The sequence below is a fragment of the Pagrus major genome, chromosome 21 (assembly GCF_040436345.1).
Source record: "Pagrus major chromosome 21, Pma_NU_1.0".
Lineage (NCBI taxonomy): Eukaryota > Metazoa > Chordata > Actinopteri > Spariformes > Sparidae > Pagrus > Pagrus major.
Window position 1 is genome coordinate 27780534 of NC_133235.1, and position 13545 is coordinate 27794078.

The 13545-nt window shown below is 41.5% G+C and overlaps 1 protein-coding gene across 7 annotated transcripts in view; it reads left to right on the forward strand.

The window, feature by feature from the left end:
* LOC141016247 (rho GTPase-activating protein 12-like) overlaps window positions 1-13545 on the forward strand; it is a 57337-nt gene that overhangs the window by 27923 nt on the left and 15869 nt on the right. The window lies entirely within an intron of this gene.

Genomic DNA, 13545 nt, shown 5'->3' on the forward strand with positions numbered 1-13545 from the left:
GTTTAAGTGGCGTTGTGGACCTGAAGGTGTGTGGTGTTCTCCTGGGGTTTAGTTGTCTGTTAAAAATCATCCTGGCTTCACTTTTCATTCTATATTTCGAATTCTCGTCTACAAAATATCGGAAATGACTGAAAAATGGCCCTAAAAAAAATCTCCAGAATGCAAGTTTACGTCTTTTAAGCAGCATGTTGATCATTACAAAAGCTGAAACCATTACATTTTGGTCATTTTTGCTTAAAAAAATGACTTGTATGTACACTAATCACCCACAGCATTAAAAACACTAATGCATGAAGTGAATAACCTTGATCATTGTGTTACAATGAAGAACAAGTAAACCCCTCGTGGCAACCGCAGTCCCCAGGAATGGCCTGAGGGACGTGACAAAGAGCTCAATGTGTCGACCTGGCCTCCAAATTCCCCAGATCCAGATTCGATCGAGCATCCGTGGAACATGCTGGAACAAGTCTAACCCGTCGAGGCATGGACACAGGACCTCTGCTTGTGTCCTGTGGTGTTTGGCACCAGAGCGTTGGCAGCAGATCTTTTGAATCCTGTTGGTTTCAAAGTGAGAATTCAGTGGACCGGACTTGTCCAGGCAAGCCCTATGGCTGCTTGATCGGCATGGGAGGTTGGAAATTTTGAGGCCAGGACAGGGTTGCAGATGATCTGAAAAATGTCATGCAAACAACATTATTACTTCTTAAATGTGAGGGATCAATGTTAAATGTAAACTGAATATTACTGTAGCAGCAGAAAATTTGATGGTACTGCCAGAAACATGTGATTGTTGACACATTTAAGATGACTTAATTGGTTGGACTTTTTAATTACAGCTTCTGGTGTGGCATGAGATCATGACTGAAGAGTTTTACTGGAAAAAGCAGTTTACCAGGAAGTTTTAACACCACAGAAAATTGTTCACCCCGTCAGCTGAAAGCCTGTTTTTACATTAATGGCACATCAACAGTTAGTACTGCTTCTCAATGTAATCAAATGCAGTGGTAGTATCTGACTGTTAGATCTCTAAATAAAGCACAGTTAGCTTAAAATACAACTGGGTCCATCAGTAAGAATGTCCTATATAAATGTCAAGCCAGTAGCCTAGTTAACCCAATTAGGCCAGCGCTGCACTGACCTCTTAAAAACAGGCAGTTTTTTGTCAATTTTCTCTGAAGTGCAACAGTCAACAAGTCAACTTCCTATCTAACCATTGTATGTGTAATTACAGGGCTGTTTTTGGGCTCCCAGATGGGGAAATTAACACCAACCAAATAAAGATGATGTTGATTTTATATACGGCTGCAGCTATATTTAATTAGTACTAATGCTGCCATTCTATTCAGAAAATGTGGATGGCTGTTAAAGCGGTCTAATTTGGTGCTGAATTTTGTGGCCTGAAGATAAACGAATGATTGTTTTAACTATGTTTCAGTGGACATTTGTTATGTGCTAGCTTATGTCTGAAAGAATTGAAATGTTAAAATGCCATCAGGGTTAGTGCTATTGTAAAACAATTCTCCCTCTTCAGTAACGCATTCATCTCATGATTTGTTTTGTGTGTCAAAAGGCCACTTGTGTCACATCTCAGGCATGACTCACTCTTTTCCAGTGCCCACTCATGTATGAGGTCCTCTGTTACGTATGTGTCTTAGAATGCATGACGTTAAGTGTTTCCATAATCTGGCCTTATTAATATTTTCTCCAGATTCTGGTTCATGATGTCAGGGCTTTGAATGTCGAACTTCACAACTTTGTGTGTTTCATCTTACATCTCTATCACTTCCTCTTTGCGCATTCAGTCCTCAAGTATTGAAATGTTTGCATTTGGTTCAGTATTTCCTTCACCCCATGTTTGTCAGTTGTACACAATTGTTGTCACTTTAAAAGGGAACTTTAAGTGGCGACACCGAGTCATCAGACCGTGTGTAGGTTGTTTGTGATGTACCCTCTGCCTGCCTCTGTCTTCAGCCCGGCCGCCATTTGACTTGTCACCCACATGTTTGACCTTATAGTGTTATTGCAGTTTGAAGGCAAAGAAAGTGGCTCTTCATGAGGGCTGAGGTGGGAAGAAACTGTTGTGGGCTGTAAAACTAAAGCTGTGAGACTGATGTTGGGATGGTGTTTGTGGTCATCGCTGAGGGTCTGTGGACCTCCAGTTCCAGGAAGTCTCAAGTGTGATTGGACATTCCCATGTACGGCTGCAACTAACGATTATTTTCATTACCAATTATGATGCTGATTGCTTTCTTTGTTTATCGATTGATCGTTTGGTCTTTAAAACATCAGGAAATTGGCCGTCCTGGTATCTCAATTGGTAGAGTGTGCGCCCCATGTACAGAGGCTGTGTACTCGCAGCAATCTGACAAACTGGATTTATCAGTTAGTTAGTAATATTTCAGCTCACATTATGGAAGCTGTATATTGCCCAAATAAAAGTCCCAGAAACAGCACTGAGACGAGCATTTAAATGAAAGAGGCACACACAGCTGTTTTTAGAGACATGTCTAGACAGACTGTATTTCAGCCACTGGCAACACTGAAGGCGAGCATGTAGCTTTGAATGAATTAAGTGTGCCTGGATCATTTCTGCTCCCCACAGAGCCTCCTTTTATCTTCGTCAATTACACTCTGCTGAGCTCAGAGCATCATGCTTGTGTTGTGTCCCTGTTTGCTGGGTTAATGGGCCTGTGGCCTCATTCATGTCCATGAATGGACGTCAAGTACATTTGGACCGATGGCCCTTAAAGGACCTGTGTCTGTGTTTGAAGAAATAATACTCAGTTGTGTTCCTGCCTGCTGAGTTTTGGTCTTAACCCATTCAGTGGGCCCAGCTGGGTCAGGCTGCTCAACAGTGACGCTGTGTCTGTTGTAATGTGATCTGGCAGGATGAACTACTGTGTTTAGCTCCTCAAAGCTGTGGTTGGTGGTTTCCAAAAGTAGATTTTAATTATATTTTTTAAGGTCTTTGATCTGATTCAGCTGGTTGAATCCTCAAGTTTTAGGTCAGTGTGCAGGTTGATGAATTCAGTAAGGATGCTGTTGATGGACATTTGTAGAGAGGAAACATTAAAGCTTTCAAGACAGAATAATAATCATAATCTTTAAAGAAATTTAAAATGAGTGACTTTGATGTCCCTCAGTTGTAGAATCAAAAAGTCACTGTGTCGAACAGGAATAACAGCAAGTTTTAACCAAACCTTTGGAAAATTTGTTTCCATTCCTGTTAGGCGAATATTGGGAGATGATGCATCAAGATGGACTACGCCAAGGGGGATTAATTCTTCAAGCAGACACCTTTTAAACCAAGGCAGAAAAAGCTGGAGTAATATATGACTTTATTTTATTATGTTTGTTTTTTTGTATTGATTTTAGGTAGGTGACCGTTTTCCCGTCGCTCCAAACAGATGTGATGTTTTGTCTCTTCAGTGTCGAGTGTCCATTGCATTTTTGTTTTGATCGATACTCCACCTTTTTCCACCTCAGCAAAGCATAAAAACTTTTATGTAAAATATTGACTTCTTTGCCAATTGAAAATGTGCATAAAAACAGGCAGATGGAAATGAACATACTGAGTTAGTTGAATGACCTGAAAGCAACTTAAGACTGCATCACATCAAGTAACTAATCCTGAAGTATCTTTCTAGCCACAGCTAAATGACTGCCTGACTAATTTATTGTATTTTTGTTGAGGTATACAGTGTGCTGTGTTGAACTCTGGGAATCAGAAATGTTATGGTCCTTGTTTTAGACGTCAGTGTTTGATTGGAGGATACTGCAGTGGAAACCAGGCTGTGTCCCGCTTGTGTTCTCTCATGTGCTGCTGAATGGGAGATGAACTGATTGTGCCCTGTCTGCCACGGAGGGATTACAACACTCTCTCTCTTGCACACACACACACACACACAGACACACACACAGATATGCAGCCATCTGCCTCACCACTTTCAAATGAGATCAGAGGTCTGGTGCATCAAATTAGGCACACAAAAGTCAAACGGTGTCTGACAATGATTTAAGTACTTTTTGCTTTTAAAAGCCTGTTGTCGCCTCGGATGTGTAGACTTTAACAGGCTACACTCACTCAGCATATTAGGTTATTTAAATGGCTTCAGACTCGTAACGCACAGAGACACAACTCAACATGTAACTCATAGGTTGATCCTTATAGCTTGAGAGGCCAGCGGCTGGTTGTACTGGTGCAGAAAAGAGTAAAAGGCTGAGATAAAAGAAGTGGAGTGGACAGGTGCATCAGGGTGCAGGTGTTTGCTCTCACTGTCCTCTTACCCACATTTTCCCTTTTCCTACTCAGTTGGAAATGTTTGGTATGCCTTATGGGCTGCTCTGTTGACATTCACCGCTGCGGACTGTGAGGAGTAAAACATGATTTTGCCTGTGTAAACTCTCTCACCCCCTTCGCTTGCTTAGTCTGAGACATTTTTATATTTGTCACTTTGACCACGAAAATACATCCTGGCAGAAATACATTCAAAAGTTCATAGAGAAAAGTGCATGTTTTCCCAAGAAGGCAAATATTAGCAGAGGGGATGGTATGCCACTTGCTGAAAGTTATATATACATATGTATTACACTCAGTCCCCGTCAGGCAACTTTTATAGTTTGCCAGCTGTGCTTTCTCCCTCTCCCTCCACACCGACAGCAAGTTGGCACACGTACCGCTGAATATCTGACATAGGCCCATCTCCCCCTGCTCTTCTCAGTGTGGTTAGAAGTAACTTAGATGCTGTTGTGCTTAACACACAGTACACACGCTTGTTATATATTTATATTTGTATAAAAATCAGAAATTTTATGCCCTTGTAAATTTGTCCTTGTCGTATCAAATATCGATATTTTTTCAGGTCTTGTATCGACATTAGAAATTCCAGTATTGACAACACAACAAACCCCCAACAATTCATTAATCAGAACAGGAGATATGTTACACTGTTTTACAGTTTCTCCAGCTCTTTTGGTTTTTTAGGTCAGCTCGCTCAGCCACCGACAAGCAGCTGTACATTAGTGGGTTTAAATCCCCAGACCAGCCGGGATGAATCTGGGTGTTAAGTAAATAGAAATTGCTCCGCCTGAAACCGCTCACATTACTCTTGAGCAAGGCATTGAACAACCAGCTGCTGTGATGAGTAGAAAACTGTCTCACCCTCAGATCTGAGAGATTGTAACTTCATGAATGTGAAACAGAGCTCTGCTATAAACAAACTTGTGTGCTGAGCCAAACCATCCACAGATTAATAGGTAGTTTAAATTAAATTGGGTGTTTCTGCTCAGGACTTTCATACAGCACTTCATTTAATAAGCATGGTGTTGCACAGGATAAACAGACAACCGGTTCACAGGTCTCCTGGAGGATGTTGTGACTGAGCCTGGCATTAACCGAGCAGCAGGGCCGATATGGGAAGTCTCCATATCGCCGCTTCATATCTTAATCCTCCTCAGCTGTGTTGGCCCAACAGAGCTGGTTTGCCACAACAGGCGACAAGATGTAAACATCCATCAGTGGCGATTTAGATACCGTCTGAAAGCCTGTTGTGATGTGGTCGGCCTTTTATTTCTAAGATAAGCAAATCTCAACTGAGGCTGTTGCATTGTGAAAATGAAAAACTTATCGTTCTCATTTGGATTCAATCTGTTGTTTTAACTTGTACTGAAGGATCGCTTTCTTTCATTTCGGGCACCTGAGAGCTTTTCTTTGCCTTGTCCCTTAAAAAAATGACATTTGAAAGATGCATTTTTTACCTAGCAACAGCTCAATGTTTATCCTCCACAGAGCCTTAATTAGATTGGAGGGCTACACACAGCGTACATCTTCCTCAGTCACATCCCATTGCATTATGTGTCCTGGGCAGTGACCGAACCAGTCCCCCTGCTACCCTCTTACATAATCACCTACACACACAAACACACACACACACACACACACACACAAGCATATGTATATACTGTATGAGGCAAAACCGCATTGTAATGAAGCACTGGACTGGATGTAAGAAAAAGTTTGTTTGGTACAGACCTGAACAAATGTCACATCTTCATAATTTTAATATTTTTGCAGTGAAACTGAAAATTGTGATGCCTCAATGATCATTCCCACTAATCATGAATCATACCTCAGTCATATCTGTAAAAATAATCACAATATGACACATATATTTTTCACCATGTCGTTCAGCCATATACCGTATAATCATACACATGCCAACTGTCCTTAGTGGACCCCTCCAGCCTCCAGCCAACCACCACGCGGGAGAATTAGCGTCATTAGCTGTGACCAGTCAGGTAGATGGAATTAGATCATTAATCATTCAGCTGCCTCTCCCTGCTCTGTGTCCCCTCAGGCTGGTTCATCGCTGCAGAAAAGCATCACCCCTGCAGTGATCACCTATTCAACTCTGACAGTGTTACACAGCCATTTTTAGAGTTTTATTGAAAAAGCGTGTATCACTATGGGAAAAGCCTCTAGACAAGAGAGGGAAAATGTGTCACTGAGCAGCACTGAACCTGTTCCTGCTCACTTGTTTTGAATCTCTGTGGTTAAAAATATCTTTTTGCTATAAAATTAGATTTTCCCCTCCATTCAGAAAGGGTTCAGGCATCATGTCCCAGCCTGAAGTGAGTAGCCCTCGTTCCCTGTGGAGAGGGCAGAGCAGCATCCAGACAGCTGCTGCTCCAGACACACAAGCATATGGTCATACACTCTGCAATCTAAAACACACATACACACACATCTGTAAAAGTTCATTTCCTCCTACATTTGGGCAGTGCCAACTTTAATCACTTGTCACTTTCTGTGTCGCTGTGGTGCACTCTGTACTCTGTGCTTGTGTACTTATGTGCATTTAGTCACGCAACCCACAGTCGACTGTATACGGAGAATCACACGCTGTAGGATACGCTGTGAAAGTGGACAAGAAATACTTATTTTGTCTCAGTTTGTTCCATTATTTGAAGCAATCAGACTACCACTGGCAAAAAAAACGCAGAATTGTCGAGCAAAAGAGTTGAACCTGGCTCACCTTTTGCCACAGTGCAATGTAATTTCGTCCGACTGTGTGGAATTCAGAGGGTTTTCTGACAATATGTCAGGAATATGAGACAATAACCGGATCAGATCATCTTGCAGCAGCTTCTCTGCCTCTTTCCTTTCTCTGTAACTTTCTCTCCCTCCTGCTGTTTCTTACATTTGACCCATTTGCAGCTCGCTCGTGTCGACACACGAGTAGATCAGAGTTAGATTGAGAACAAGATCAGGGTTCCTCTGTGGACCTGCCTTCTCTGACAGACCTCAGGGATGCTGCACTCAGGCGGGATCATGTAAAAGAGGGCACTGTACATCACTTCTCTCTGATCTCTAACTGTGTAGACCTTCATCATATCCCACATAGAACAAAGAACCGTATATTTCTCCTTTTCCAAAATGAACTTCAGACAGATCGTATGGCATATGTCACAAAATAACACAAAAAGGCAAAACCTGATCGAACTGACACCTAGTTGTCCGTCTGTGTAAAATACATACATGTGTTCAGTGTCAACCATGCAGGGAAAGTGCTTCTGACAATATGGACTTTGAGCAGCAAAAACATCTCTTCGCTTCTTTCTTTTTTCCTCGCTTGCTGCATTTGGTAGTAAAAGCCGTCACTGAGAGCTCTGAAATTGGTAACTTTCCCTCTTCAACATGGGCCAACATCCAGGCCATCCAGCCCAAGATGTTGTGCTAAATCAATCGTATCCAACACTAGTGGATTGTTCATGTTTTATACATTTATTCAAAATACTTCTTTCCTTTCACAATTTAAAATCAAATTCTCGTTTTATATTCGTTTTGTTGTTAGTCGGTGTAAGTAATGTGTGTTAAGCTCAGTTGATGGTTCATTATTGTTTTCTTATTCCTTATTTTAGTATGGATGTATCTACTTTGTCCAGTGTAGCCTGAATGCTTCATGACTCCAGCCCTGAGCATCATGAGGCCACTTAGAGATCAAACTCGCCTCAGGCTATTCACTGTGTTCTCCCTGCATTGCATTGTCTGCCTTTCTCTCCTGTTGACTGTAATTGCTCTAGAGTTGTGTAATTGCCCTGGGTGGTGCCGGTGCTTCAAGGCCGTTTTGTGTTGACTTGCAGCGTGTTTGTCCGCGGTTTGCCTTTCTTCCCTGTTGTTCATTTTAGTCAGATTTGGTGAGATTACATCAGAGCAGACAGACAGAGACATCAGGCTGTAATGGACATGTGTTTTCCAAGCTTGAGTTCTTTCAAGGTCTCTTGAGGATAACCTAAGCCATTTAATCATGATTATGTTTTGTCCTTCAGCTTAACCTTTATTTTCCTCTGTGCTCTCACTTCTTGTTCCCTCTCTGTTATGTATTCAGTGCTACCCCCTAAGAAAATGTACAAAATGATACAGATAGATTTAGGTTGAACATGCAGAATACGTGTCTGTAACATATTAAAATTGCAGTCGTACAGCCAGAAAATTGGAAAACCTTATGAGTGTTTCATGTTCATTGTGATGTAATCTTAACCGGAAAGACAACCTGGACATTTTCCATGCACCGTGCACAATTCCTCTCTACCACAACCTCCTTTCTTCCTGTTTCGATCAGGCTCTGTCACACCCCCTGGCTGGTTTCGCTTGACATTTGTCCCACATCCAGCAATCAGTGTCGCACCTAGCACTATTATACCAGTTACTAAATTCTCCTACTTTAAATCAACTCAGACAAAAGGAACTCGAACTCAAATTCACTTTCCACAAACATGAATTAACTATTGGGCTTCCTTTCTTGTTCTTGTGGTAAATACAGGTGTTTCTTGTTTTCCACCATGCTAATAGCTGTTGCCAAAGGGGACAATATTGCAAAACATTTCCTACTGATGTTGTGCAACATGTGTCATTGGGCAGCTCCTCAGTAAGACACACTGTGTGACTGTGATGGTCTGCTGTGTTACATTGACCCAGTGAAACTAAGACCTGAATGGACGAGGAAGTAGGAAGAGTAAGAAGTTCTCTTTGTTTGTTTGTGAGCATGTTCGTACATGTGCGAATTTGCACGTTTGTATTTTAGCCTCACCCACCCACGCACTTTGGCATCAAAGTACTCTACAGTGTGTGTATGTTTACAAGCGTGTGTGTTTTGTGTTCGCATGGCCTAGCTCCCTGTGGTATGCAGCAGAGCAGGTTCATCTGTGTCACACAGAAACGGGGAGGTGAACATGTGGAGCTCCACCTCCTCCTCCTCCTCCTCCATCACTGATCCATCCCTTTTAAAACTTTACAAACTTTGTTGCTGCCACCTAAAGGACGCTGATGTCTGCACCTCTGGTCAGCGGTGACCTCTCTGACAAAAGCAAAAAGATGAGCTGTAGTCCAATTTCAGTCGGTTTGGATTTGGAGAGATTTAATTAGTTTGGTCTCAGCTGAAGACTAGACAGTGTCAACTGTGAAATAAATACGCAACTTTAGTTTTTAAGATTGCATGTTGTCATAAACTGTGATAAAGTGAAGGATGAATTGTTCCTTCTTCTTAACCTGAATAAATAATAATTATTTTCAAAGTCTCTTGGACTAGTTGGGAAATGCATTATCACAAAGCTGAAACAGGCTGTTTTTCTGACACCATGAGAAGAAATGTATGTGGTTCTCACAGGTGAGCCACGCTATAAACATACGATCTTATAGAATATGATGTAATGCTTTAGATTAAACTATCCAACAGTATATAAAGTAGTTAAAATGAGCTCAACCTTAAACAGCAGTAAATAGGAAAACACTAACAAGGAACCTTTTTTGCAGATAATACTTATAGTTTTACTTCAGTAAGGTTTTGTAAAGCAGTACTGGTTCATTTTCACAGTGTGGTTTCCTACTTTGTCACAGTCAGCTTGTAGTCGTTAGCATACGTTCATTAACTCTTTTCAGAGAAGTGCTGAAATTATTGGTTGATACATCAGTCAAAACTACGAAACATTTGCTGTTCTAAGGTAAAGAGATCTGCTGTTTTTTCTTGTCTCAAGTCATTACGATTTGAGTGTCTATTTGTGTTTTACTGATCAGACAAAACAAGCTATCTTAAGACAAGAAAATGAAACCAAATAACCGAAAACCACCGAAAGAACCACTGAAACCACAACTGAGACAAACACTGAAAGGACCCGGTCAGCATCACCTGGCTTCCGCTTTTAAAAAAACAACCCTGTAGTTTTAAAGTGACCCCCAAGTTTATGTGATTCGGGACAACTTTGCATAAAAAGAACACACAGAGTTCAGAATCTCACACCAGAGGAATCTAAATATAAACGATGTGATGCCAAAGCAGCTGCAGCCATTTCCGTCTAATATTAGCTCTGATGCTTTCAGCGCCTGAAGCAGAGTCCTGCGTTTTCTCCCATTTCTCTCCATCTCTTTTTCTCTCTGGCTCTGATGTGGTTTATCTGTGGCTGAAGAACACTGGACCGGTTGATTATTATTCCACTGCGGAGCTGCAGGCAGTACAGATAAGACTCTGCAGGTCTCCTATCTGCGACCGGCAGCGTCGCTCTGCGTCCCTTTCTATTCTCTGCCTATTAACTTCTGCTCCGGCCTGGAATGGGAAATTAGGAGTATGCTGAGCTGCAATCAGAAGTGTTGATTGGCTGCTGCAGTGCAGTGTGCCCCCAGGCTTCTTACTGCAGACTAGTGTTGTGGATGAGGTTGAGACTTATTTATCAGTATTTTAATCAATCAGACCAACTCATGGCCACCTTTCAATCGTACAGCCAGGGTTTGTGTTGGGATTAATTGACTCATCTGCTCAAAAAAATACCAGAAATAGTGAGCTGAACTGTTTTTTTCTCCTTGAAAATCTCAGTGGACTTATCTCTTGAACTTTTTTCTAAATCCTTCTAATGTTTCTAACTTCCCCGTCTCTGAAATGATGATTCATTCAACAGAGTTTCATGTCCATCCAACTGCCCACCACATAACTTAAAATATGCAGAAAAAGCAATCAAGACTTTTACTTTTACAATCATGGATGCCCAAAGTACCTCCTGCCACATCTCTTTAGTACATGATAACACTTGTACACCTGGCAACCTCCACTGAAGCACAGTGCACTTTGAAAGAGAGCAGCTCCCTGGATGTAAGAGGTCAACTTTTAAATGTCCCACCGCGGTTCAGTGGTTCTGGAGCACAGTATTGATTAGGTGGTCAGCCTGTTCGCGCCAGATGTCCAGCACCAGCTGCTCAGGAATATACCGCTGCTATAATGGAGTCAGGAGACACCGCCTGCATTTTTAATGAGCCAACCCGACGGTGCAGCCTTTAGTTACATAATGAGTGCTGTTATGCGACATGGCCCCTATTGCTGCTGTCATTGGAAGACCTCACTGCACTTGTTGTCGGTTTTACTCTCAGGCTTTATTTGAGTCTTGTACTGAGAGGGTTTCACAACCTTGTGGCTTATAAAAAACAGTCTGACAATGACGCTACTTCTTGAAATTTCTTGAAAAGTCCCTAAGATCTGATACCGATTCATACAGTCCTGAGATCGACCTTTCAATGGACCTGTATGCCTTTTCCTGTGGATCAGGGTTTGAAATTAACACCCCTAAAGCGCCAAACTCAGAAATGTATACCTAACGGATGGTTGTTTTTTTCAGGAAAAAAACAAATTTATTTAGGAGGTGAAGTTTTACTTATTTTAGCAATATAATTATATATGTATTATTAACATGATATCAATATAATCCATGTCAGTACATTGCAATCCCTTTAATGTAAACATTAATATGAATATTTTTAGTAATGCACCAGGTTTGAGGGTTCCTTGTACAATTTACAGCATTTATAACTCTCAGAATTTCCTTCATATCCAAGCAAAATTGGTAATGTAACTGAAATATCCCAAACTGAAAAGGTACTGAATTGAATTGAATCAAATCTGGACCCTGTGACTTAAATCAGTGGCGATACCCAGCTCTCTTCTTAAACCATCTTTCTGTTTTTATCTTCAACTTCTCCTGAAGTGAAATACCTTCATGCGGAGCTAAATACTAATGACAGACCTTCTTGTGTCCTGCACTGGTTTGCTGTAGACTTGGGCACACATGCAATCAGGTAAAAAATGTCCTGTGAAGCTTTAAGTGAGACCTCTGGAAAAAAAACCCACCTCTTCAACATTTTTGTGGTAAAGTTTTACCGTCCTACCACCTTAGTGACCTTTAATTTTAGCACAGCTTTGGGAGGAAAATGTGGTTTAGTGGCTGACACTGAAGTGGGATCCTAACTGCCTGGGTTTTTAACGGTCGATTGACTAGCAGGACTTCCCCTTTGACAGATCCATGCTCTAAATCACATGTTGACTCAGTGTTATACAGGAAGACCACAAAACGGTGTCGCCACCGACCACTGCACGCAGTATTTCAAACTCCAAACATTAAACGGGGACAATGGCAATGACCCGTTGGAGGAGAAGTTTTCTTCGGGCGATCTCATTGCACGAAGAGGATGATGTGTTTATGAGTTGCTCACCACCAGAGGTAATGTTTTATACATTTTCAATTCTTGAGCATAGCGTAACTCCTGGACTACAGAGCATTTCTGGTACAAGCAGTCTTTTATTTTGGAAGTCTTGTGCTTTACTTCATGGCTCAGCGGTAGATCTTGCAAAGTGAGTTTCCCTGTTCTGTCTGAGATTTCCAACAAGTGACTTGGTCTTCTAAAATCTTTAAAAACAGGTAGACAAAACTACCTTAAATTATGTAGTATCTACAATACACTCTCCACCTTTATTTCATGTGGCTGTGATACTGTATTGACCAGCACTGTTCTCAGGCTCCTTCTAGTCCACTGAATATTCGATTCTCCTGGGTACCTCCAGCTGTTTGCTCGGCTCCTGCATATTTCATCCCTATTGATCCCCGTGCAATAAAAACATCACAGAGCCAGTGTTAGGAAGCCTCCGGGCACTGGCATTATTTATGACTTTGTCTTTGCCCTGTCGCTCTGCAGCCAGGCAGCGTCTTTGTAATGCCAGCATGAAATAATCATGACGAGCAGCAGCCCATTGACTGGATCAGTCGTGCGTCAGGGGTTTTGAAGAAGGATGCTCTGTCATTAGAGGCAGCGGGCTGTTGTATTGTTGTAGTTCGACTGGATACAGGATCTAACGTTTTTATTCACTTTGTCAATAGTTTTGAAATTCGTACCCACATCCACCAGTTTATTTTCTCTTTGTTAATACATCATATCTTAAATCATGTTCGGTCACCTGTCAAAGTGACAGTTACATGTATTAAGACTCTCCCATTTTAACAGCATCAAAACATTTGGTTTGTGGTTCATCAGGTTTTCCAACCTGTTAAACATTACACAACATTACTGCAGTGTATTAGTAACATGTCAGAGGTTCTGCTTTGCCGTAAGACTTGGTTTGCCACATGTTGAAATTAGAAACAGATGTAATTCATAATTTTCCTCATTGTCTTCACAGGTCAGCTGGTATCAGTCTTTATTATCTGCAGCTCCTTCTGATTCAAAATCCGCTC